This window comes from Narcine bancroftii, chromosome 3 (genome assembly GCF_036971445.1).
Source record: "Narcine bancroftii isolate sNarBan1 chromosome 3, sNarBan1.hap1, whole genome shotgun sequence".
Lineage (NCBI taxonomy): Eukaryota > Metazoa > Chordata > Chondrichthyes > Torpediniformes > Narcinidae > Narcine > Narcine bancroftii.
In genome coordinates this window covers 280,453,854-280,477,535 of record NC_091471.1, presented here as the reverse complement: position 1 = coordinate 280,477,535, position 23,682 = coordinate 280,453,854, and the positions used below count along the sequence as shown (strand labels likewise).

Genomic DNA, 23,682 nt, shown 5'->3' with positions numbered 1-23,682 from the left:
TGCTTCCCGTGGAAGGTTCATGACCTGCTCAGTTTCTCCAGCACAACAGCGGCATTTGCAAGGCAGTCAAAGCATAATAACACCTGCCATGTAACTTCACATAGGTAATGGGGTAGATGAACCAAAAGCATGGTCAGTGCAATAATAGGAGTGGAGAGGACAAAATCTTCCACCTATACACTCTGATTTTAGAATTGTCTACCCAGGGAAGAAGACATCATGATATTCTTATTCCATATAAGGTCACCCCTCAATCTCCCACATTAAAGACCCAGCCTATCTAACTTCTCCCTATAACTCAAGCCTTCCACCTTCCAGTTCTGGTGAATCTCATCTGGACACATTCCAACTTATGGATCTGTTTCCTAGAGTTGGGCGACCAGAACTGTGCATCACGCCAATGTATTGCACAGTTAGATCTGATGCCTCAGCCAATACAGGCAGGTTTGCCAAAGGCTCCTTCGCCACTCAGCCCACCTGGGTCACCACAGACTCATTAAGAGTGGAAACGAGCCCTTTGAACTATCTTGCCCACGCTGAACAAAATGTTCCCACCCCCCCCAACCCCCCGCCTACACACGAATCCTACCTGCCTGTGTTTGGCCCATATCCCTCTGAACCCATCCTATCCATGTGTCTGTCCAGTTTTTTCTGAAATGTTGCAACCGTCTCCTCCAGCAGCACATTTCCACCCTCTGTGTAAAATGTCACCCCTTAGGTTCCTGTTATATCTCTTCTCCCTTGCCTTAAATATCCTCTGGTGAGCAATTCCCCTACTTTGGGCAAAAGACTCTCTGTGTTCACTCGATCGATTCCTCTCATGAATTTGTACACCTCTATGAGATCACCCCTCATCCTCTTCCAATCTGAGGAATAGATTCCCTCGGCCGCTCAACCTCGCCCTGTACCTCAGGCCCCTGAGTCCTGGCAACATCCTTGTAAATCTCCTCTGCACCCTACCCATCTTGACGACATCTTTCCTGGTGCAAACCTGAAATGAGGCACCATGAATTCCTGTTCTGCACCCTTCTATCTCAGTGCCTCATGCGATTTCCCTGTTTGCCACCTACAAGACCTTCAAATCCAAACCCTTTCAAATTGCCTTGTAAAATGGGGTTAACTGGGCAATTTACTAGGTTGAAGACCCAAGTACAGGGTCTCCAAATGAGGTCTCACCAACGTCTCACACAAACCACCTCCAGAGTTTGGTGCCTCGCCGTAAAGCCATATTTGTGATTGTAATAAAGAAACATGGTTTCCTTTAAAACAGTAATATTTTATTAGCTAAAAAACTCACTGATGGCTGTATGGAGGCACTTTATCACTACATCAGTATATACCAAGACTCAGTAGGTGCTTTCAAATTGCAGCAGACATACACTGGCCCTCCTGGGACCCGGGTGAGATTACTGGGCTCTGTGGGCCTCCTGCACCTTTCAAATAGCGGCCTAACCTTCCTGTTAATTCGCCAATCTGGCAATTTAAGGGAGATTCCGCCCCTGTGATGACGTGGTGAGTGACGTGCCACTCAGCCACAGGGAATCCCCTGTTCCCTGTTTTTTTACTGTTTAAAGTAACTTGGTGAGCCATTCCCCCTTTCAAATAGGCAGAAGAGGACACCCGGGTAAGTTTAACCGGGTTCCCTGACCACCTCCGAGGTAGGTCTAGGACCTGAGTAGATTTTGACCAGGCTTCCCCGGTTCGGTCCTTTCAAATAGACCTGTACCTGTGTCTTCAACCTAGTAAATTGCCCAATTAACTCCATTTTACAAGGCAATTTGAAAGGGTTTGGATTTGTAGGTGGCAAACGGGGAAATCGCATGAGGCATTGAGATAGAAGGGTGCGGAACAGGAATTCATGGTGCCCCGTTTTGATTTGAGTGTCGCATTAAAGAGCTAACACTATTCCTTAAAAATTCTTGGGAAGGGTGAATCTGAGTGGTTCTGAAGGATCTGTGGGCTTGCCCCCTGCTGGTTTCAAACATTCCAACAACAATAAAACAAACGAAGCAAGGCACACGTGTCACAGCAGGTTAACAAAGAGTTCCTCTGAGAGCAGTATAATGATTAAATAATTGCAATAAGACTTTATTTTCCACAAGACCTTGTCATTGACAATAGTAACAATTACCATTTCATCCTCCACTTATAAAAGGATTTGTCATTTCAACTGCAGTAGGTTCTGCTGTGGTGTGTCTCTGCCAGATGGCGTGTACTTTTGCAGCTGTGCAGACTGGGGTAGGGATGGAGGGGGAGATAAGGATGCTCCAACCAGGGCAAACTCCGAGACCCCGAAGGAAAGTGAGGCAAGGGGGGGAAGAGGTCAAGCAGAAGTAACCAAAAGGTGGTTCCTTCTCGTCTGACCTTGTGAAGCCCTGAGCTGGGGAAGGGATGGGGGTGAATCAGTGGTCATTTTGGACAGGTCATAGATTTCTCAGCTGCCTTCAGACTGTTCTTTATTCCCCCCCCCCCCCATCTTGTGTTTCACCTTTGGATGGAATAGGGAGGAGGGGGTCATAACTGGCTAACCCGCGCTGCCTCTCGAGTCACGTACAACAGGGGAAGGTTTGAGATGAAGAGCTTGTAAGGTTGGGGGGGTTAGTGTAATCTCTGGGAGAAATGTCAGGAAGGCTTGCCTTTCTATAGCACCTTTTGCAATCTGACAGACCCCCAAAGCACTTCCCAGTGAATGGAAACCTGGTCATTAATTGAATAAAGCAGGTCATTTGTTTCAGGGGTATTGGTATTAGTAAGACAAAGGGAAAACCCCACCACTGTTTCACAAGATAGGCCCTGAGATCTCTCACATACAGCTGATAGTCTGACATCCATCCCCTCAGTGATGCACTGTGACCGTGTCTTCCAGAGTGGTAAACAGGGCATCATAAATGAAACTTTAACAATTTTCATCCACAGGAACTAATAACCATTTTACTGAAAAGGAGATGGTATAGAAATGGGAGTGGACTAGGGGTTGAGAGGAGGTGCCGAGATGGGAGAGGAGATGATATAGAGATGGGAGTGGACCAGGTGTCGAGATGGGAGAGGAGATGATATAGAGATGGGAGTGGACCAGGTATTGAGAAGGGAGAGGACTAGGTATCAAGATTAGTGGGGACAAAGCCGTGAGGTGGGAATGGAGCAGGCAGTGTGATCGGAGAGGAGCTGATATCGAGAAAGGACGATGAGGTTTTGAGATGGGAGAAAAGCAATTAGACAGATTTCCTATTCCCAATTTGGATTCCATGGCATTACATCAGGAGAGCTAAGATCCAGAGGCACTGGAAATTACAGATGTTGGAATTTAGAGCAAAAAAAAACAGATGAGGTTGTCAGTGAATCGAGCAGCATCTGTGTGGGGGAAAGAGGTTGTAGTCATCTGGGATTGTGACTCTGCCTTGGACTAGTACCTGCTGACATAAATTCATACAGCATGGAAACTTGCCTTGTGACTTACTGTCTTCACGATGACCAACACTAATCCCTTTCTATGTGCTCCCCACATTCTCATCAAACTCTCCCTTCCCAGATTCCATCATTACCTACACACCAGGGGCAATGTATGGGTGTTAATTGTTTCATCCTGTATTTGTATGTGTGAGTTCTTAGACAACACATGGATGAAGAAAAAGGTTCTTTGTTTTGAAATTGTTGTAAACAGCAACATGAGGCAGGCCATGAGGCTGCAATCCTCCATTACAGATCTTGCATACTGCCTCTTGCTCTGTGTCGTCCCCCTGCTGGCAGCCAAGTCTAATCAAACAGGAATTATAATCAAGGCCTTGCTAGTGGCCATGCAACCATGATCACTATCATTACATCTCCCTTTCCTTTAAAACAAAAGTACTTACTTTTAACTAACATGTTTTCTTTATATAATTCTGCAATTTTAACTTTAACATCAGGAACTTACATTTTCATTATTATCAACATTGTTAACTTTTTTTAAACTTGTTTTGTGTGTTCACATTTACTAAAACTTGAAGAGTAAATAAGATAGCACCATTCTATAAAAGGAGTCTTTAAATTTGCTCAGTCAGTCTCTTAGGAGGATTCACGTGTCTTGACGATCTCCTGATTCATTGTCCTTGAATCTGAGTTGTTGCCTCAGACGATGTCTTCTCAGATGTGCATTCAGGTTGTTCGACAGTGTCCGTCATTCTATCTACTGTGGCTGAACCCATTTTAAGATCTCGACGATTTCTTCCCAGAACAGCACTTCATCTGTCTGAATGGTGTATGATCTTGGTTGGACTTCACGAAGGACAGTTCATTTCTGAGTCCATAAGTTTGTTTTGTCCTTTAGCCTTACTTGGTCACGAGTGTAGAGTTCCGGTAGGTTTTTTGTTCTCCTGCCAAAGTAATACTTTTGCTTTTCTTTCTGTCATTCTTTGAACTTCTTCACTTTCTCCCCCTCTTTTGTTTTTAGGAGGTTCTCCTGAATGGGTAGGTTTGATCTTAGCTTACATCCCATAAGGAGTTGTTCTGGTGACATACCACACTCAAGCAGTGTTGTGCGGTATACTAGTATGCTCTAGTAGACGTCCGTTCCATTGTCTTTTGACTTGTTCATCAGTCTTCATTGTCTGTACTAATTTTTCCACCAGACCACTGGACTGTGGAAAATGAGGACTTGGCGTGGTGTGTACAAAGTCCCACTCTTTGGGAAAATGTTGGAACCTTAAATTGCAAAACTGGGGTCCATTGTCTGTGAAGACCTCGCTTTCCACTCCATGTGTGGAGAATACGGCTTTCATACCTGTTATTACAGCATCTGCAGTGGTGGTGTTCCATCTACACACCTCTGGATACAGGGAGTAAAAGTCTGTGATGATAAGATAGTCCTTCCCTTGACATTCAAATAGGTCAGCGCCAATACATTACCTCTCGTGCTATTTTCTTATACTTTTCGATTCCGAGATGTCCTCCATGCATCCTTTTTAGCATCTCTTTTCTCAGACTCTTTGGGATAAGGATTTTGCTTCCTTTGTAGATGATGTCTTCAACCACTGATAGTTCCACCTTGCAATTCCAGTACTCTGAAATGTCAGGTGAGCAGTCCTGCTTCATGTTGGGCCAAGATGTTTTTTCTCAGTTGTCTCAGTTTTTCATCTTTGTTTGTCTCTGACTTTATGAGCTCCATTTTGGCATCTGCTATGAGCAGTGCACTTGTGATCATGTCCACGAAGGCATTCACATCTTCATCCATTTTGGTGTTTGTGAGCTCTCTCGTGTCAACAGCTCTAGACAACATGTCTACTGTTACATTAGCTGATCCAGAGCATTGCAGCCTAATCATCATTCTTTGTATTCTAAGTGGACATTCATTTAATGGCTTTTGGAACAATGAAATCAAGGGCTGATGGTCAGTCTCTCCACTGATTGCTTGTCCTGACACAAACTGTTGAAATCTTTCGCAGGCGTATGTGATTCTGAGCAGCTCCTTTTCAATTTGAGCGTATTGCGTCTCCGCATCTGTCACTGAGTGTGATGCATACGCAATGGGTTGCCAGTCATCATACTTTTGCAGAAGAACTGCACTGAGCCCTCTATGTGATGCATCTGATGATATCTTGATGGGTCTCACTGGGCCATAAAAGCTCAAAACTGGTTCCTATGTGAGCAGTTTCTTTAGTTTGGTCCATGACTTTTCATGCTCACGATTCCATTCTCATTCAACGTTCTTTTCTGTTAGTCTCAATGGAACCATCTTTTCTGAGAGGTTGGATATGAATTTACCCATATAGTTGACCATTCCATTAAACCTCTGTACGTTCTTTTTGCATTATAGCCTTAGCATGTTCCAATGGTAGACACCTTTCTGGGATCTGGTCTGATGCCCTCAATGCCAGTAATATCTCCTACAATGTTAGTTCTAACACCCCGAGCTGGCATTTCTCTCTATTCAGCTTCAGATTTACTTTCCTTGTTGCTTCCATCACTTTCCTTAGTCTCTCATTATGCTCCATTCTCGTAGTTCCTCATACTATAATGTCATCCATTGTGGTATCAACTCCGTCCAGGTGCTCATAGACCATATAGATAGTTTTGTGATACCCTTCAGGAGCTGAGGCAATTCCCAATGGTAACCTTAGGAATCTGTATCTATCATATGGACTATTGAACGTGCAGAGTCTTGAACTTGCTTCATCCAATTTTAACTGCCCAAATCCTGATGATGCATCTGAAAAACTTTGAAAAACTGTGACATGATTTCTTCACGTGTCGGAAGCTTAAAGTGTTCTCTCTTTATTGGTCTGTTTAGATCTCTTGGATCCAGACAAACTCTAAGCTTTCAATTCTTTTTGTCCACAATGACGAGTGAACTCACCCACTCCGCTGGCTCATCTATCTTCTGAATCACGTTCAGGCTTAAGTGCAAATGGAACTTTTCTGCATGGATGCATTATCGGTGGCACGCGTTTATCAACTCTGATCATGTGTTCTCCTGGAAGGCAGCCTAGACCCTGAAATAGGTTATTGTACACTTTCATGAGTTCATCATCGACTGTCTCTCCTTTGCTTTCCACAATGAGGACTCTTTTTACCAGGTTCAATTTCTCACAGGCTGTTAAACCTAATATGGCCTGTACATCCTTTGGTATCATGATGAATGTTAGCATGTGCTCTTTGTCCTTGTATTTCACTTTGACCATGCATTCTCCTTGCACTGGTATATTGGTACCTGAATATCCTATCACCTTCACTTTTGTTCCATACATCTTTGGTCTCAGTCTAATCTTCTTAAAGTCAGTCTCTGATATTACATTAATTTGTGCTCCAGTATCCAATTTAACTGAAATGTAAATGTCATTCACTTTTAATCTCAATATCTCAAGTCTTTTCTTTTTTGTTTTCATTCCCAACATCTTCATAGAATTCATCTATCTCCCCCTTTCATCTACTGCATGAACATTGCTTTGTTGCACTTAGTTCCTACAGCAACAAACATAATGGTTGCTTTTGTTGCACATGTAGCATGGTTTACCATATGCTGGACATTTTTTAGGTAGGTGTTGTGCGCCACTTCGACAACATGGCTTTCGATTGTCCCTTTCATTTTTGTTCACTGGCCACGCCTATCTTTCCACTTTGGCGCTCTTTTTCTTAAATGGTTTATGTCTGTTCTTGCTCACTGCATCCACATTGCAGCTGGTTTCACTGAACAGCTCTTTTGCCTGCGTTTTTACAGTTTCTGTAGCCCTACAGAGTGCTATGGTTTTTTCCATGTCTAGATTTTGTTCTCTTAGCAGTCTTTCCCTTAGACTATTATCTGGAATTTCACACACAAGTCTGTCTTTTATCAGCAAGTCGGCCAGTCCACCAAATTCACACGTTTTGCTTCTGTTTCTCAATTCAGTCACATACTGATCAATACTTTCTTTCATTTTCTGTATACATGTGAAAAATCTGTACCTCTCAAATGTCACATTACATTTGCAGTATGCCTCAAACTGTTCTATTATTTTTTCCAGTTTAATTTTGTCTCCTTCAGCAGAAAATATGAAGTTATTATACACCTCCAGGGCTTCATCACCCACTATATATAAGAAAACTGATGCTTTCACTTTATCACTTTTCTCGTCAGCTCCGACTGCCACTAAATACAATCCAAAATGCTGTTTAAATCTGTTCCAATTTTCAGCCATGTTACCTGTCAACTGAAGTTTCACTAGTGGGTGTAATCCTTCCATTTTTTACTTTGTTAGCTTTTCTTCACTGATCAGTTGCTGATTTTAGAATTTCCTTTTTAAGTATTTCCTTTAACCCATTTCTGACACCATGTTTCATCTTGTATTCATATGTGTGAGTTCTTAGACAACACATGGATGAAGGAAAATGTTCTTTACTTTGAAGTTGTTATAAACAGCAATATGAGGCAGGCCATGAGGCTGCAAGTCTCCATTACAGATTTTGTATACTGCCTCTTGCTCTGTGTCAACCCCCTGCTGGCAGCCAAGTCTAATCGAACAGGAACAATAATCAAGGCCTTTCTCATGGCCATGCAACCATGGCACTATCATTACATTAATAACCTGCCAACCTGCATGGGAGGAAGCCGGAGCACCCATGGGAGACTAATGAAGTCACAGGGAGTACATGCACACCCCACCCAGTGCAGTACGGAATAGGCCCTTTAGCCCACAATGTTGTGCTGGCCAGGGGTGCAGGGTTCATTTTTTAGGTGCCGGGACTCACAAAAAGCGGCAACAAGGAGGTGCCAGAGCAGCAGGTTTGGTGCTCCGGTAGGGTCTGGCAGCACTGCACCCCGATGCTGGCCAATTTTAACATGACCCTTGTCAATGTAACCCTTCCCTACTTTACGTTTTCTGACATCCATGAGCCCATCTAAGTGTCTTTTGTATGTCTCTTTTGTACAAACCTCCACCACCAGTCCCCAACCATGCATTCTAGGCACCCACTATTCTGTGAGTAAAATATTTATCTCTGACGTCTCCACTAAATGATCCTCCACTCACCCTAGACTGACGTCCTCTGGTATTGGCCATTGTTACCCTGGGAAAAAGGTGATGGCCATCCACTCTATCTAACCCCTCATAGTCTAATGCACCACTATTAATTCACCACTCATCCTTTGTCACTCCAAAGAGAAAAGCCTGAGCTTGATCACAGCCAGACATTACTTCCAAGAGGGGAGTGAAGGCTTTGTGGAGCATAAGACAGCCAGCTATGGAGGAGCACAGAGACCTCGATTTGTTTCAGGAGGGAAGGGCCAGTGACAGGGTGTGAAAACAAGGCTGACATTTTCTGACAGATCTGCCATGATATATGGGACAAGGCTGCACCTTTGTGCTGGTTTAGAAATCGTGGCATCATTAATGGCACTCATATTCCAAAGAGGATTAGATGACATCTGATCAACTAATTCCTGAGAGAATTTGAGATTCAGCCAGTCAGAAATCACATGCAATGAACAAGGCCTGGCTGATTCCAGCAGGACAGCCCTCGTCACTAACTTGACAGGCGAGGGTAGGATCCTCACCAGCTTGGGGTCTTTCTTCTTATCTCCAGCTCCAATATCTTCTCAAGCTCGGCGCTGAGGGCCAGTGAAGGGAGTACAAACTATCTAAGGAGAACCTTAAAATACACACCAGTTGGCAGTCTTAATTGGTCGCTATGGCCTTGAAAGAGCTGTCATGCTGTCATGTTGTTTGAGAAGCTGCCCTCCCTGACCAAACTGAAACTTCTTTAATGACCTGATCTCGTCAGGTACAATGGAACAAGCTAGGGATTTGGGAGTCTCGTCAAATTGCAGTGGGCTGACAGCACCAAATCAATCCGTGTCGAATCTGCACTTTGTGAATTAGTGAACCAAATCTATCATGGCTTGCCTGCAAAGCAAAGAAACTGCTTTGATGATCCTGGGAATGAGAGGGTTTACGTGTGAGGAGCATTTGATGGGTCTGGGCCTTTACGTGCTGGAGTTCAGGAAGATAAGAGGTGATCACATTGAAACCTACTGAATATTCAAAGGGCTGAATCGAGTGGACGTGGAGAAGACATTTTCAGTCGTGGGAGAGTCCAGGACCAGAGGGCACAGCCTCAGAACAAAATGGTGCCCTTTTAGAACAGAGATGAGGAGAATTTCTTCAGCCAGAGGGTGGTGAATCTGTGGAATTTGTTGCCACAGACAGGAGTGGAGGCCAAGTCATTGGGTGTATTTAAAGCGGAGGCTGATGGACTCTTCATTCATAAGGGTGTCAAGGACATGGGGAAGAGGCAGGAGAATGGGGTTGAGAAGAAAAATATACTGTATCAGCCGAGATTTGTCTGTCAGAGCAGACTTGATGCTCCCAAGACTTAAGGTAATTCAGGTTGAACAACAACAGTTCTTCCAGGTCCATGACCAATCCTATCTCTCAACCAATAATCAGATGCGATATGTAAAGAAATGGTGCAGAGACACTGTCAAGTCAATTCATGATCATCCGACTGGACAAGTACAACCTGACGAAACAGCGTTCTCCGGTCCTCGGTGCAAAGCATGCAGACACACAACCAGACATAACATACACACCCAGATATAGCTCACACAGCGACAAACAATACACATGCAGGACAAGTATTTTATCTATAAAAATAAATAAATAAAGGTTGTTTTGTACAAACAAGGGTCTCGGAGGGTGAGTGGGAGCAGTTCTTTTGGCCGTTGAGCGTTCTCACTGCCTGTGGAAAGAAGCTGTCCCTCAGCCTGTGGTGCTGGCTCTGATATTCCCGCAGGTGGGTGCTGTCTGTGTGGAGTTTGCACCTTCTCCCGCTGACCATCTGGGCTGCCTCCGGGAGCTCCAGTTTCCTCCCACCATCTGAAGATGCATAGGCTAGCGGGCTCATTGTAAATCTTTCCGAGTGTGTACGTGGGAAGTAGACGCTGGGCAAACTGATGGGAATGCAAGGAGGATAAAATGGATGAATGTGGGACTGGTGTTCGCTTGCCCTCGAGAGTTAGGACCGCCTCAGTGGGCTGAAGGGACTGTTTCCATGCTGTATTCTGCACACTCAAGGACACCCAGCAACTGAGAAACATTCTATGGAGCCTCTCCTTCCTTGTGGCAAAGTATTGAGCAATATTAATTGTGCTGGATTTGTGGAAAATTAGACAATAATTGTGTCTTCTGACTACAAGGGCAGCAGAAGGTGAGCCATTTGAGGTGTGATCTTCCCTCCTGTTTCACAATCCCTGTTTCTGGGAAGAGGATCGTCCATTTCACCTCACCTTCCATTGTGTGTCAATGCCGAGACGACCCAATGATTTATTTATCTGCTAACATTAAATGAAGGTCTCTGTGGGGCCACTCACAACCCCGGTTCATTTCTATGCATTTTATAGCCAATAATGTCATATTACTTTGACTGTTCTTGCCATGGAAACATTGACATTAACAAGCATAGCAAGATCCCAAGAGCACACTGAAGATCAGATAAACAGTTTTTGTAATGTTGGTCAAGGGATATGAATTGGACCAGATAAGAATCTCACAGCATGGAAACAGGTCCACAGGCTCAGCTTGCCCCGTGCCAAACAACGTGCTGTAGTCCCACTAAGCTGCATGAAGCTCACACCCCTCCCATCCATGACTCTTCAAGGGAGCTAACGTACCTGCCTCCACAACTTTGTGGGACAGTTTGATTCACCCTCTGATTGAAGAACTGTCCCCTCACCCCTTGCCTACAGCTATGCTCTCTCATCTTGTGCATTGTGTACATAACGATAAAAGAACCTTGAATCTCATTAAACAGCAGAACTAAATGGCCTCTTCCTATTCTGACATCTCTTTCTTCCTGCCCGTTCCTGGTCTTCGTCAGTGATTAACTGAGGAAAGTCTTTCCACACATCGCAAACCACGAGAAGCTGGAGCAACTCTCAGTGGGTCAGACAGCATCGATGGGAAGGGAAGGTCAGTCAGTGGGTCAGGCAGCATCGATGGTAAGGAAGGGTCAGTCAGTGTTTTGGGGTGGGACCCTCTCAGCGTCAACGTGATACCCCTTTCGGAGTTCCTCCTGCAGTCCATTGTTTGTCAAGATTCTAACAGCTGCAGGTTTCCTCAAACACTTCCAGCTTCATCCACCAATTCAAAGGCCAAGGTTCAAAGTTCAAAATTATCGTCAGAGTATATACATGATGTCACCTACCATGAAATTCTTTTTCCTGTGGGTCAGGAAACTTATTGTAATCTGAGATTACTTATTGTAATCTGAGAATATTTATCTTATTCAACTTATCCCATCTACCTTAAATATTACTGTATAATGTGTTCCGTGTATAATGCGACCTCCCATTTTTGAGGGGTAAAAGGGGGAAAAATTTTTCCCCCGTGTATAATATGAGCCCCCCTCACCTGTCTGAGTCACGCTGCTGCTCGCCCGCCCACTCGAGTTGCGCTGCCATCTCTCACAACCCTTCACTCTCCTTGTTTCTAGAATTCCTTAAGTTGTGTAACTACCTGACATATCAGCAGTTCTCAAATTCTGCTCCTTTGCATATTTAATTACCCCAACGAGAAGAGCCAAGCAGCCAAGATCTTAAGCTCCAGAAATTCTTCCATAAACTCCTCCATCTCTTTTACTTTTTTTTTTCCTTCCTTTGAAATGCTCTTTAACTGATCCGTTCGCCCACCCGGCCGCCCGAGTCGCGCTGCCGTTCACCTGCCCGGTCGCCCGAGTTGCACTGCCGCTCACCCACCTGGCCACCCGAGTTGCGCTGCTGCTCACCCGCTAGCCTGCTCACCTGCAAAATTTTTTTAAAATTTTACTCTTGAGTATAATGTGACCCCTCTATTTTTGAGGGGGAAAAGCGGGGTGGGGGGGGGGAGGAATTTTTCGCATTATACTTGAATATTTTCAGTATTTATTTATCTATTTAGAATACTTATTGTTCTACTCATTGAGCTCAAGATGAAAGATATGTACACAAAACAAAGGCCCGTTTAGTGCCAGCGACTGGGACCGGGTTTCGAATCTTGTGTGGGTATCCTGCGGGGCTATGGTTTCCTCCCACCCATCAAAATGTACCAAGGGTTCTATGTCAATTAGGTTTATTTGGGTGGCATGAGTTCATGGGCCAAAAATGCCCTGTTACCATGTTGTATGTCTAAATTTAAATTTAAATGTAAACAAAGAAAGAAATGTAAACAAACTGACTGTGTAAATGCAGAAGAAATATTCAGTATTAAGTAATGAGTAGGATCCTTAAAAGAGTCGCTGATTGAGTTTGTTGTTCAGGAGTTTGACGGTGGAGGAGCTGCAGCCGTTCCTGAACCTGGTGGTTTGAGTCCTGTGGCATCGAGTCCTGAATCTCCTTCATGACAGCAGCAGTGAGAACAGAACATGCCTGGGTGATATGGCCCATTGATGATTGTTGCTGGTCTCCTATGTAGATGTTCTCAATGGCGGGGAGAATTTTGTCTGCGATCATACTGGCCTTGTCCACGACCTTTTGCAGGGCTTTCCGCTCAGAGGTATTGGAGCCCCCATACCAGGCTGTAATGTAGCCAGACAGCACACTTTCCACAACACCTGTAGAAGTTTGCTTAAGTTTCCGACGACATACCAAACTTCCACAAACTTCTAAGGAAGTAGAAGAGCTGCTGTGCTTTTTTCATGATGACATTAATATGTTGGGTCCAGGAAAGGTCCTCTGAGATAGTGACTCCCAGAAATTTACATTTTTTCACGCTCTCCACCTCAGATCCCCCAATGATCACTAGATCGTACACCCCCCCTCCCCCCATTTTCCCTTTCCTAAAGTCTACATCAGTTCCTTGGTTTTGGTGGCCTTGGGTGAGAATTTGTTGTTAATACATCATTCAGCCAAGTTTTCAAGCTCCTTCCTGTATGCTGACTCATTGCTCCTTTTTATACAGCCCACTACTATGGTAGTAAATTTATATATGGTGTTGCCATGCTGAGCCACACAGTCAGAGGTGTAGAGTGAGTAGAGCAGGGGTTAAGAACGCAACCCTGTGGTGCTCAGGTACTGATGGAGATGGTGGAGGAGATGTTCCTACCAATTTTCACTGATTGGGGTCTGGAGGCGAGGATATCCAGAACCTAATTACATATTGGGATATTGAGGCCCAGTTCTTGGAGTTTACTGATTAGTTTTGAGGTGTTGAAGGGCTAATTGTAGTCAATAAAAAACTTTCTGATTTTTACATTTTAATTGTAAATTTAGACATTTCGGCCCACGAGTCCATGCCACCCAATTTACACCCCATTAACCTATACCCCCAGTACATTTTTGAACGGATCCCCTGGGAAAAAACCCACGCAGACACGGGGAGAACTTACAAACTCCTTACAGACAGTGTGGGATTCGAACACCAGTCCGATCCCAATCACTGGCGCTGTGAGGACGTTGCACTAACTGCTACGCCAACTGGGCATGCCTCTTTGCCATCCTGATGAGCCATCTTAAATCTGGGCCAACTCCTTTAATTGGTCCTTAACCCTAAAAACCCTCAGGATTGAAAGAACCAAGAGCAGATTTTTATTTTTCCAAATATAAACTTTATTTACAGTAAATTATTTACAAAAGAAAAAACTGTTGAAAGTCTCTTTGCACACGAAGTGTCATGTTCAAACCTTCCCTTCATTGTATTTTGTTACATATTGTTTCTGGTGCCCTGCACTGGTTCGCTATTTCCCAGAGTCCCCAAACATCTCGTGCCCACTACCAAGAACAGGTGCCGCCATCTTGGGCACAGACCTCAGCAGTTGCAGGGTTTTACTTACAAACACCATCAGTTCTTTTAACATTTACACCATATTTACACCTTCCTCGTTTCTGTGGCACCCTGATGTTACCCCCCCGCTCTGTTGTTCAAGAGGCTTCCCCTCGGTCTCAGCCCTTCAATGGCCAGTAATGGAAGGGATCGTGACTGTGGTCCTTCCCCACAGCGCCCTGGCAGGAAGACCAACAAGTTTCGGACAGACTAAATGGCGTTTTTCACTGAGCTGATGGTCTTCCAGCAGTTCTGGATGTTCGTCTCTGCGTGCATTGCTGGGATCAGCCTGAAAATCAGAGAGTCGTCTGTCATGCTGCTACTGGGGATGAACCACGACAAGGATCCTTGCATCCTTCTCCATACACTCTTAGCAAATTTGCATCCCAGGGTCCATAGGCTGGGCACGGCCTTCTTGATTCCTGTGCACATGTGCAAATGGTCAGATGGCACAAGTGCGGTGAGTTCGCATATTGGAGGTCGGTTGGCACACGTGCAAGAGTTAAGCACCCTAAAGATATTGAATTTGGGCCCTTAATTCTTGTGCATGCGCATAGGAATCAAGATGGCTGCATCTAACCTCCTGACCTCAGAATGCCGATTACCAAGGTAAGTGTGCACATTTTGGCTCTTATAGTTTGTCAAATACAACATAAATCACATAAATGTTATATTTTTTTAAACAAATTTTCAGTCATATGTGCTGATGGACGTAAGTCGCATAGGTTGCAAGTCAAGGAGTACCTGATCCTGTAGTACAGGGGACAAAGAACTGCCATTAATGTCACCTGGCGTCCCTTACAGTAAGAAAGAAGGAGAAGCAAAAGAGAGTCCCTTTAGGATCAGCGAGTGTCCGTGGATTTGCCTCCAGCGTTCCTGTAGTCTCTGCAGCCGCACAGACTCCTGTTTGATCCAGTCACCGAACATGAGCTCCATATCCAAAACTTTCAGCGCCCAAGGCCCTTCAGGAACCCTCAACAGCATCTCAAATCCTGCTCCGATGCCGAGTTCCCATGAGCCAGTCTCAAGTCCCATGATGCAAGTTTGTGTGGGACCTTCAGTCACTTATCCGCTACTGGTGGTCACCTCCCCTGCAGGGTCGACTCCTCCTTCTCGACTAGGAGTATTCTTCCTGTTTCTGATGCCCTGTGCCAGTCTGCTGCTCCACGGAGTCTGCAATCCCTCATAGCTAAGCACAAGGGCCGCTATCTTGAGTAAAGACAATGTCAGCTCCTTTAACAAGACGTTTAAAGGCTGTATTGAGCTGATGACATTAGGACTGGGTGATTGAACCCTTTGGAACAGCACCGTGTCTCCACTCTCTGCTCTCCCAGGTCTGCACCAGCAGCATGCTGTCATTACAGGACCTCTGACAGCGCCTCCATCTCAGGGACAATGCACATTGGGGGTGATGTTCCCATTGTATTGGAAGGATCTGACTGGGAGGTCTCCCCTCACCTGCAGCCAGGTCATGTCCTGGTGTTTGTGAGCACAGGCATTTCTCCAGATGACCTAGACATTCTTCTCAGGGACCCGCCCCCGCCCATCCCCTACACACACACACACACACACACACAGACAGACAGACAGACACACACACACACACACACACACAGACAGACAGACACACACACACACACACACACACATACACACACACACACACACACACACACACACACACACACACACATACACACACACACACACGTGTCCCAATATGTGCAGGACACTCCATGTTGACCACTGTCTGATGGCATTTGTGGTTAAAGGTGTTGGTGTGGAAATAACTTTTCCATGGTGTGGCGAAGTCCAGCTGACTGGGACCTTGTGTACCATCAGGGCTAGGCCCATCCTTCACAACACCTGGTGCAGGTAGAACATCAGCATGTAGCGATGCTCAGTGCCCTCCTACTTTGGACCCACGCACAGCCTGATGCAGTTACACGCAAAGGTCAGCCCAATGCGTTCAGCTAACTTTCCCGCTCGTTACTGCACCCAGTCATGCTCCTCTGGTACCTGTGGAACCCCAGGCTGGGGAATCACGACACAGACAGTAGAGGTGACACATGCCCCAGAGATAATTACTACCATGCCAGGTTAATGATGTGAGAGTCATATTTCTATTTCTCCAGGTTAAATAGAACTGTATGGTTGGTTACTAATAAGCATTTTCTCTCTTTGCTGCAGATATCCTTCTATGTTTGCCCTCGGTCACTGGAACTTCCTCATTGGTTTCCTTCACCAGGACATTCCTTGTCTGGTCTTTCTCATCGGAACTGTCCTCAGCTGCCCTCCTCACCAGGGGCATTCCTCGACCTTAACCAAGGCAGAGACTGGCAAAACTCTCCCCTTGCACGATATATGTCTCCAGCTCAGGAGACAAACTATCTACAGGCATCTTCTATATGGTATTGCACTTGGGGCTGAGTGACCCACTCTGCTCTTGCTCATATTATTGGGCTGAAGGCCATTCAGCCTCTCAAACAGTGCAATACCCCTCTTTACTTAGCCTTTCCTTAGGTTCTAAAAGTGCTTTTTACTGTCACGCGATCATGCAGTAAAATGTAATATACATGTTACACTTTAACTTTTGTCTGTTTCAAAGAGTCACCATGAGCATCACCCGGGCCCACCTCAGCCACCCACAAATGTGCTGGAGAAGCACAGCAGGTCACGCCACATCCATAGGAGCTAAAGGGTCACCAATGTTTCAGGCTTGGGCTCTTCCTGTTTAAGTGGCTAACCTCTGAACTCCCATGGTGAAGTGCTCAGGAGGCCTCTCGTTGTTCTGAAGCTCCTTTAAGATGTCGAATCCCTGAAAATGCAAGAAGTAATCCAAATAGCACATGGAAAAAGGAAGGAATTCAGGACGTAATTCACAAAAGCAGTTGCTGATTTCAATCTACAGGAATAAATAGGCTGCCAAGTATCAGATTTGGAGAGTGTGCTTTCATAAATGTCATCTCTTGCTGGAGGCTTCTCAAGGGGTGGAATAAATGGTGGCCGTACCCCTGTACCCACATCCCCGCATTCAATGAAGACCCGTCATTGTAATTGAATTGAAATGTGGATTAATAAATGTAAGTAAAAACCTCTCCCTTTTCAAGTTCAGCTCAAGGCTGCTTGATCCAAAACATTGCCTCTATTTCTCTCCCTGGGTTTGATGACTGACCTGAGGAGCATTTAAAATATCTTTCAGATTTCCAGCATTTGCAGATTCCCCTTCACTGCCGTTAATGAATGAACAGTGGTGAGTTGCCCAGAAACATTTTCATTCATGTGGTGAGTGCAGGCTCAATTTTAACACTGAAGGAAAATTTGGACAGGCACATGGATGGGAGGGGTATGGAGGGCCATGGACTGGGTGCAGGTCAGTGGGACTAGGCAGAATAATAATTCAGCACAGACCAGAAGGGCCAAAGGGTTTTTTTTCTGTGCTGTAATGTTCTATGATTGTATGGTTCGTTCAAGTGTACATACATGTTCCCATGCTCAATTGGGCTGCTTTGTCAAGGTCAAGGCTGATTTGACCTTGTCGATTCTTGCTCTACTGCTGCACCCACTTTAGATATTCCTTCCCCTTTCAAATGAATCCGGTGTTCTTGTTGCATTCTTTGCGAATAACCAGCAAAGCATTTTCAGCCCTCGTCAATCCTGGGATGGGAAGCCCCTTGGGAAATCCAAGTTATCTGTGGAGACAATTGATACCTGAATTTGACAAGAGCTCCAATTGCACTGAACATCTTAAACAAAGCAGCCTTTCAAATGTGAACCTCAGTCCAGAGGAGAGGTACAATCCTCCATCAAAACCATGCCATCTTTGCTTGTCGAGTTAATGCTTTCTGCCATTCTGCAGTTACCTCTCCTTTCCAAATGCAGCGTGCTACCCATTAATTCTCTGCTGCCTTCTTGCCTCTCTCATCAATGGAGATTTCATCCCAAATCACTAAGGAAATTTCAGCATCAACCATTTTTTCCACCTTCCAGATCTTTTTGGCGTCCACGCCAAAGTCACATTCATCTCGCCGCCTTGTTTGTCCTCTTCAAATCACTAACCCTGCACTCTACTGAAGTGAACTCTATTTGCCTGACGGACCATTCTGTGAATGTTGTCTACAAGTTACAACTTCCTCCATCCTCACAGTTCTTGTAACCTGCATTCTGGTCCCCTCTGAAATATTCCTGCACACCAACATGAGAATTGAATGTGAAACACACTCCTCATTCTTAGAAAGTCATAGAATCAGGTGGATAGAACAGGAGTCCATGTTGACCAATTAGGCATTCTGCACTAATCCCATTTGTCCATGTCCACGCAAGCCCCTCCTGTTCAGAAATCCATCTAAAAGTCTTTTGAATGTTGTAATTATACCTGCTTCTGAACCTTATTACAGAGAGAGAGGCCATCCTCTGAGTGAATGCTGGAGAAACTCAGTGTCCTTTATATAGCAAAGGTAAAAATATATAACCGACGTTTTGGGTTTGAGACTAACCTTCATCATATTGTCATTTCCTCAAATAAATCTCAATTAGGCTTGTGATGCATGACCTACCCCTCAAAAATCCATGCCAACTATTCTTGAGGAGAATATGCTTCTCCAAAAGCTTGTAAATCCTACCTCGAAGAATCCTCCCCAATAGTTTGCCCACCACTGACTCACTGGTCTATAATTCATCCCTATTACCTTTTTTAAACATGGGAACTAACCTTTGCCATTGTCCAATCCTTCGGTTTCTCCCCTGTGGCCAGGGTCAATGTAAAAATCATTGCCAATGCCCAAACAATCTCTTCCCTCACTTCCCATAGGAACCTAGAGTATATCCAGGTTCCAGAGACTTATCAATCTGAATGTTTTTATGAAGATCCAGTACTTCCTCTTTCTTAACCTCAACGTGCTGCAGCACATAAGCTTGTTCTATACCGTTCTCTTATTGACTAAGGTCCCTCTTAAATATTCATTTCAGGCCTCCCCCACCTTCTCTGTCTCCAGGAACATGTTCCCTCCTTTATCTTTAAGTGGCCCCACCTTCACTTTCACCATCCCTCTGTTCTTCATGTATGCATTAAGCACTTTTGGGTTTTCCTTAATCCTGACCTTCTCCTACCTCCTTCCAACTCTCCTAAGTAATTTCTTGTTCATTCTGGGCCACCATATAATTTTCATGAGCCATTCCTGATTTTTTTGCTTCCTAACCTTTCAATATCCTACATCCTTCCTCCCAATTAACTGCCTCACAACTTTTGTCAACCACGGTTCCCTTATCCTGCCATCTTTTCCCTATCTCAGTGGGGCAAACTATCCAGAATCCCCCAACATCCTCCACATTACTTCTGTGTTTCCCCCCCTCCCCCGAGAACATCAGTTCCCAGTTTACTCTCCCCAGTTCTTGCCCAGTCCCATCAAAATTAGCCCTTCCCCAATTAAACACTTTCGACCTTAAGATACAGAATTAGGTCATTCAGCTTGTTAAGATGACTCTGCCATTCCATCATGAGTTGATCCATTCTCCCAGTCAGCTCCACTCCCCTACCTTCTCCCCATAACCTTTGATATTCTGACTATTTAGATACCTATCAATATCTGCCTCAAATATACCCAACAACCACCTGCGGTAGCAAATTCCAGAGATTCACCAGTCTGGCTAAAGAAATTCTTCCTCATTTCTGTTTTGAATGGGTCTATTCCTAGACTTGACCATAGCTATGCTAAAGGTCAGGGTGTTATGGTCACTCTCACCAAAATGCTCCCCCACCAAATAGGTTCATTACCCAGTACTAGGTCCAGTATGGCTGTTATATGGAAGGTCACCTGACCTCTCGGGCAGGAAACAGGTCAGAAGTCACCTCACCTGTCAATGAAGGATTAGATCCACCTGTAGGTGAGGCTGCCACGCAATTGGTTCTCATAGCTCATCTGGTCGCACCTGAACTGGTCCCCCAGACACAATTAGGTTACATGGGTACCCTGAATTGGCCCCCAGCTGGCTGCAGTATAAAGCTCACCACGTGGAACAACTATATTTCCCTCTCTTTCTCTTGGTCTTGAGATGATCACTAAGCTCCACTCCAGGCTGCAAGCCATGGGCAATGCTGGAGACCATTTGTGAGGTGTATGCTGGTACAGGGTGGGGGCTATTGTGGCATATATCCAAAAGAGATGATGGAGTAATTGTAACTAGATTATTGTTCCTGTGTTGATCAGTGCACCATGCTTGCTTATTGCAGAGGAGGAGGTGGGTATTGCTTGTTTAACCCTCACATCACAATGGGGATTTGCGATTATCACTAGTGTCTGATGTGCATGAGTTGAGTGCTTGTGCTTTGTAAGTGTATGTGAGTATGTTCCCTGTTGTGAATAAAGACTGCAGTCTACTACTAACACGTGTCCAGGACTTGTTACTTCTTGAACTCTTCACAATGGCCCCTCCTCTAGTCGGCTTGTCCACATACTGTGTTAGGAATCCTTCTTGAAAACACATGACAAATTCTGCCCCATCTATTCCTCTTGCAGTCAGGAGGTGACAGTTAATATTTGGGACGTTGAAGTTTACCATAATAACAACCCTGTTATTTCTGCAACATTTTAAAATTTGTCAGCTCATCTGCTCTCATGTCCCGAGGGCTATTTGAGGGCCTGTAGACTACTCCCAATAGAGTGATCTCTTCCTTCCTGTTTCTGATTTCCACCCACACTGACTCAGTAGACAATCCCTCCTCAACATCTTCCCTTTCTGCAGCTGTAATACTAACCCTGATGAGAAATGCACCACCCCCCATTCTTTTACCCCCCCCCCCCCAGCCCTTTGAAACATCTAAAGCCCTGGTACCTGCATCAGCCAATCCTGTCCTTGCATCAGCCAAGTCACTGTAATGGTCACAATTTTGTCATTCCACCTACTAATCCAAGCTCTCTGCTCATCTCACTTATTCCTAAAACTTATTCCTTCCAACTGACTACATTTATGTTCCTTCCACTGCCTGTCCTTCCTCTCAATCTCACTACACATTGCATCAACTTTTCCACCATCTGCTCCATTTTCTGCCCGAGCAAACTAGTTCCCATCCCCCTGCCAAACCCTCCCCAGCAGCTCTAGTAAACCTCTCTGCCAGGATATTTGTCCCTTTCCAGTTCAGATGTAACCCGTCCCTTTTGAACAGATCCTACCTTCCCCAGAAGAGATCCCAATGATCCAAAAACATGAACCCTTGCCCCCAACACCAATTATACACCCATACCATATTCTTACCCTCACTGGTGTGTGCCACAGGCAGAGATCCTGAAATTCTACCGTGAGGTCTTGTCTACAGCTTTCTACCTCACTCCCTGTATTCTCTCTTCAGGACCTTATCCCTTTTCCTAACTACGTCATTGATGCCAATATGTACCACAACTTCTGGCTGCTCCACCCTCCCTTTCTGGATGCCAAGTCGTCTCTAACCCTAGCGCTGGGGAGGCAACAAATCATCTGGATGTGGCTTTCATGACTGTAGGATCTCCTATCTGTTCCTCTATCTACTGAATCCTTATCTCCTTTTCTCTCTCCTTCCCTTCTAAGCCACAGGGCCAGGTTCAGTGCCAGTCACTGCAGCTTCGCCCTGGTAAAGTCAAATCAGTTTTATTTATCGTTCATACCGTGATTGCACATTAGGACAAGATAATGTTTCTCCAGGACCACAGAGCATATTTACATAGATATAAGTTAGGAAAGCAGTTAACACGTTAAAGTATTAAGGTATTGAGATGTAGACTCTGTAAGTCCACGGTTCACTATCCATATCTGTTCTGGGAGTTCAGGAGCCTGATGGCTTGGGGACAAAACCTGTTTCCCACTCTGGACATAAGGGCCCGAGTGCTGCGGTACCTCCTGCCAGATGGCAGATGTTTACTTGTGGGATGTGTGGAGTCTTTCACAATGCTTATTGCTTTCCACCTGCATCGAGTGTAGTAGATGTCCTTCATGCTAGGAGGAGGTTCCTCAATGGTCTTTTCTACTGACTTCACCATCTTCTGCAGGGTCTTGCAGTCCGAGGAGCTACAGATACCAAACTGGGTGGTGATACAGTTGCACAGGATGCTCTCGGTACATCCTCAGTCGGATGTAGTGAGGATGGAGGGTGGGAGATGAAATTTCCTCAGCCTTCGCAGGAAGTAAAGGCGTTGCTGGGCTTTCGTGGCTATGGAGCTGGTGTTAAGGGACCAGGTGAGGTTCTCTGTCAGGTGCACTCCAAGGAAATTTATACTCTGGATGACCTCAATGATGGAGCCATCAATGGTTCTCCGTGATCTCCCTGGGCCCTCCGAAATCGACAAACATCTCTTTTGTTGTTTTCATAGCGTTCAGATACAGGTTGCTTGCTCTGCATCAGTTCGTTAGTGTCTGTACTTCATCTCTGTACGTTGCCTGCTCATTCTTACTGACTAGGCCCACCACTGTTGTGTCGTCATCAAACTTGATGATGTGGTTCAAGCTGTGTTTGGCTGCACGATCGTGGATCAGAACATCTCTGACATGTATCAGAACCCCGACCCCACCTCGGATACTTAGACCACATCACTGTAATGCTAATCCCGGCATACAGATCGTTAGCTAGTCATTCCAGACCAGTCCTGAAGCAGGTTAAAACCTGGCCAGCAGGAGATATTCGTGCACTTCAAGACTGCTTTGAGCTCACTGACTGGCACATGTTCAAGGAAGCAGCAACCGATGGTGACTACATCAATCTGCATAAATACGGCAACAGTGACCAGTTACATTAGTAAGTCACTGTACCCAAGTCCTTCACTACTCACTCTAATCAGAAGCCATGGATGACTGCAGAGGTGCGTGTGCGGCTCAGGAACTGAGACGCGGACTTCAGAGTGGGCAACAAGGCAGCCCTAGCGATGGCAAGAGCCAGGCTGTCTAAGGCCATCAGGGAGGCAGAAAGAACATCCGACGCATGTGGAAGGGCATCCAAGATATCACCAACCACATTTGCCTGTGCTGGTTTTACCTCCCTCCCAGATGAACTGAACAACTTCCACGCGGGGTTTGAGGTGAAAAACAAAGTGGCGGTGGAGAGGACCACCCCTCTTCCAAAGGATCAGATGCTGTGTTTTATAGTGGCCAATGTTAAGAGAGAACTAGGCAAAGTCAACCCACGGAAAGCTGCAGGCCCTGATGATATTCCCAGCAGAGTGCTCAGGGGATGTGCAACTCAGCTAGCTGATTATTCTCACCGACACCTACTCCCTGAGTCGCACCACGGTCCCAATGTGCTTCAAAGCCGTCACCATTGTCCCTGTACCAAAGAAGACATCTGTGACCTGCCTCAATGATTATCGTCGTGTCGCACTCACGTCCATCATCATGAAGTGCTTCAAGAGGTTCGTCAGGGGGCACATCAAGCTGCCCACCTCACTGGACCCCCCGAAATTCGCATATAACTCTACGG

At 45.3% G+C, this 23,682-nt stretch overlaps 1 long non-coding RNA gene across 4 annotated transcripts in view; it reads right to left on the bottom strand.

The window, feature by feature from the left end:
• LOC138756503 (uncharacterized) overlaps positions 1 to 23,682 on the bottom strand; it is a 38,172-nt gene that overhangs the window by 1,837 nt on the left and 12,653 nt on the right. The window contains exons 1-3 of one of the 4 annotated variants that reach the window (XR_011353113.1): positions 20,097 to 20,458; positions 17,727 to 17,935; positions 16,827 to 17,061 (exon numbers count right to left, since the gene is read on the bottom strand). This is a non-coding gene — a long non-coding RNA (uncharacterized lncRNA). Of the gene's footprint in view, positions 1 to 16,826; positions 17,062 to 17,726; positions 17,936 to 20,096; positions 20,459 to 23,682 lie in introns of those variants that run through there. The other 3 variants (XR_011353114.1, XR_011353112.1, XR_011353115.1) reach the window with 3 other exon arrangements.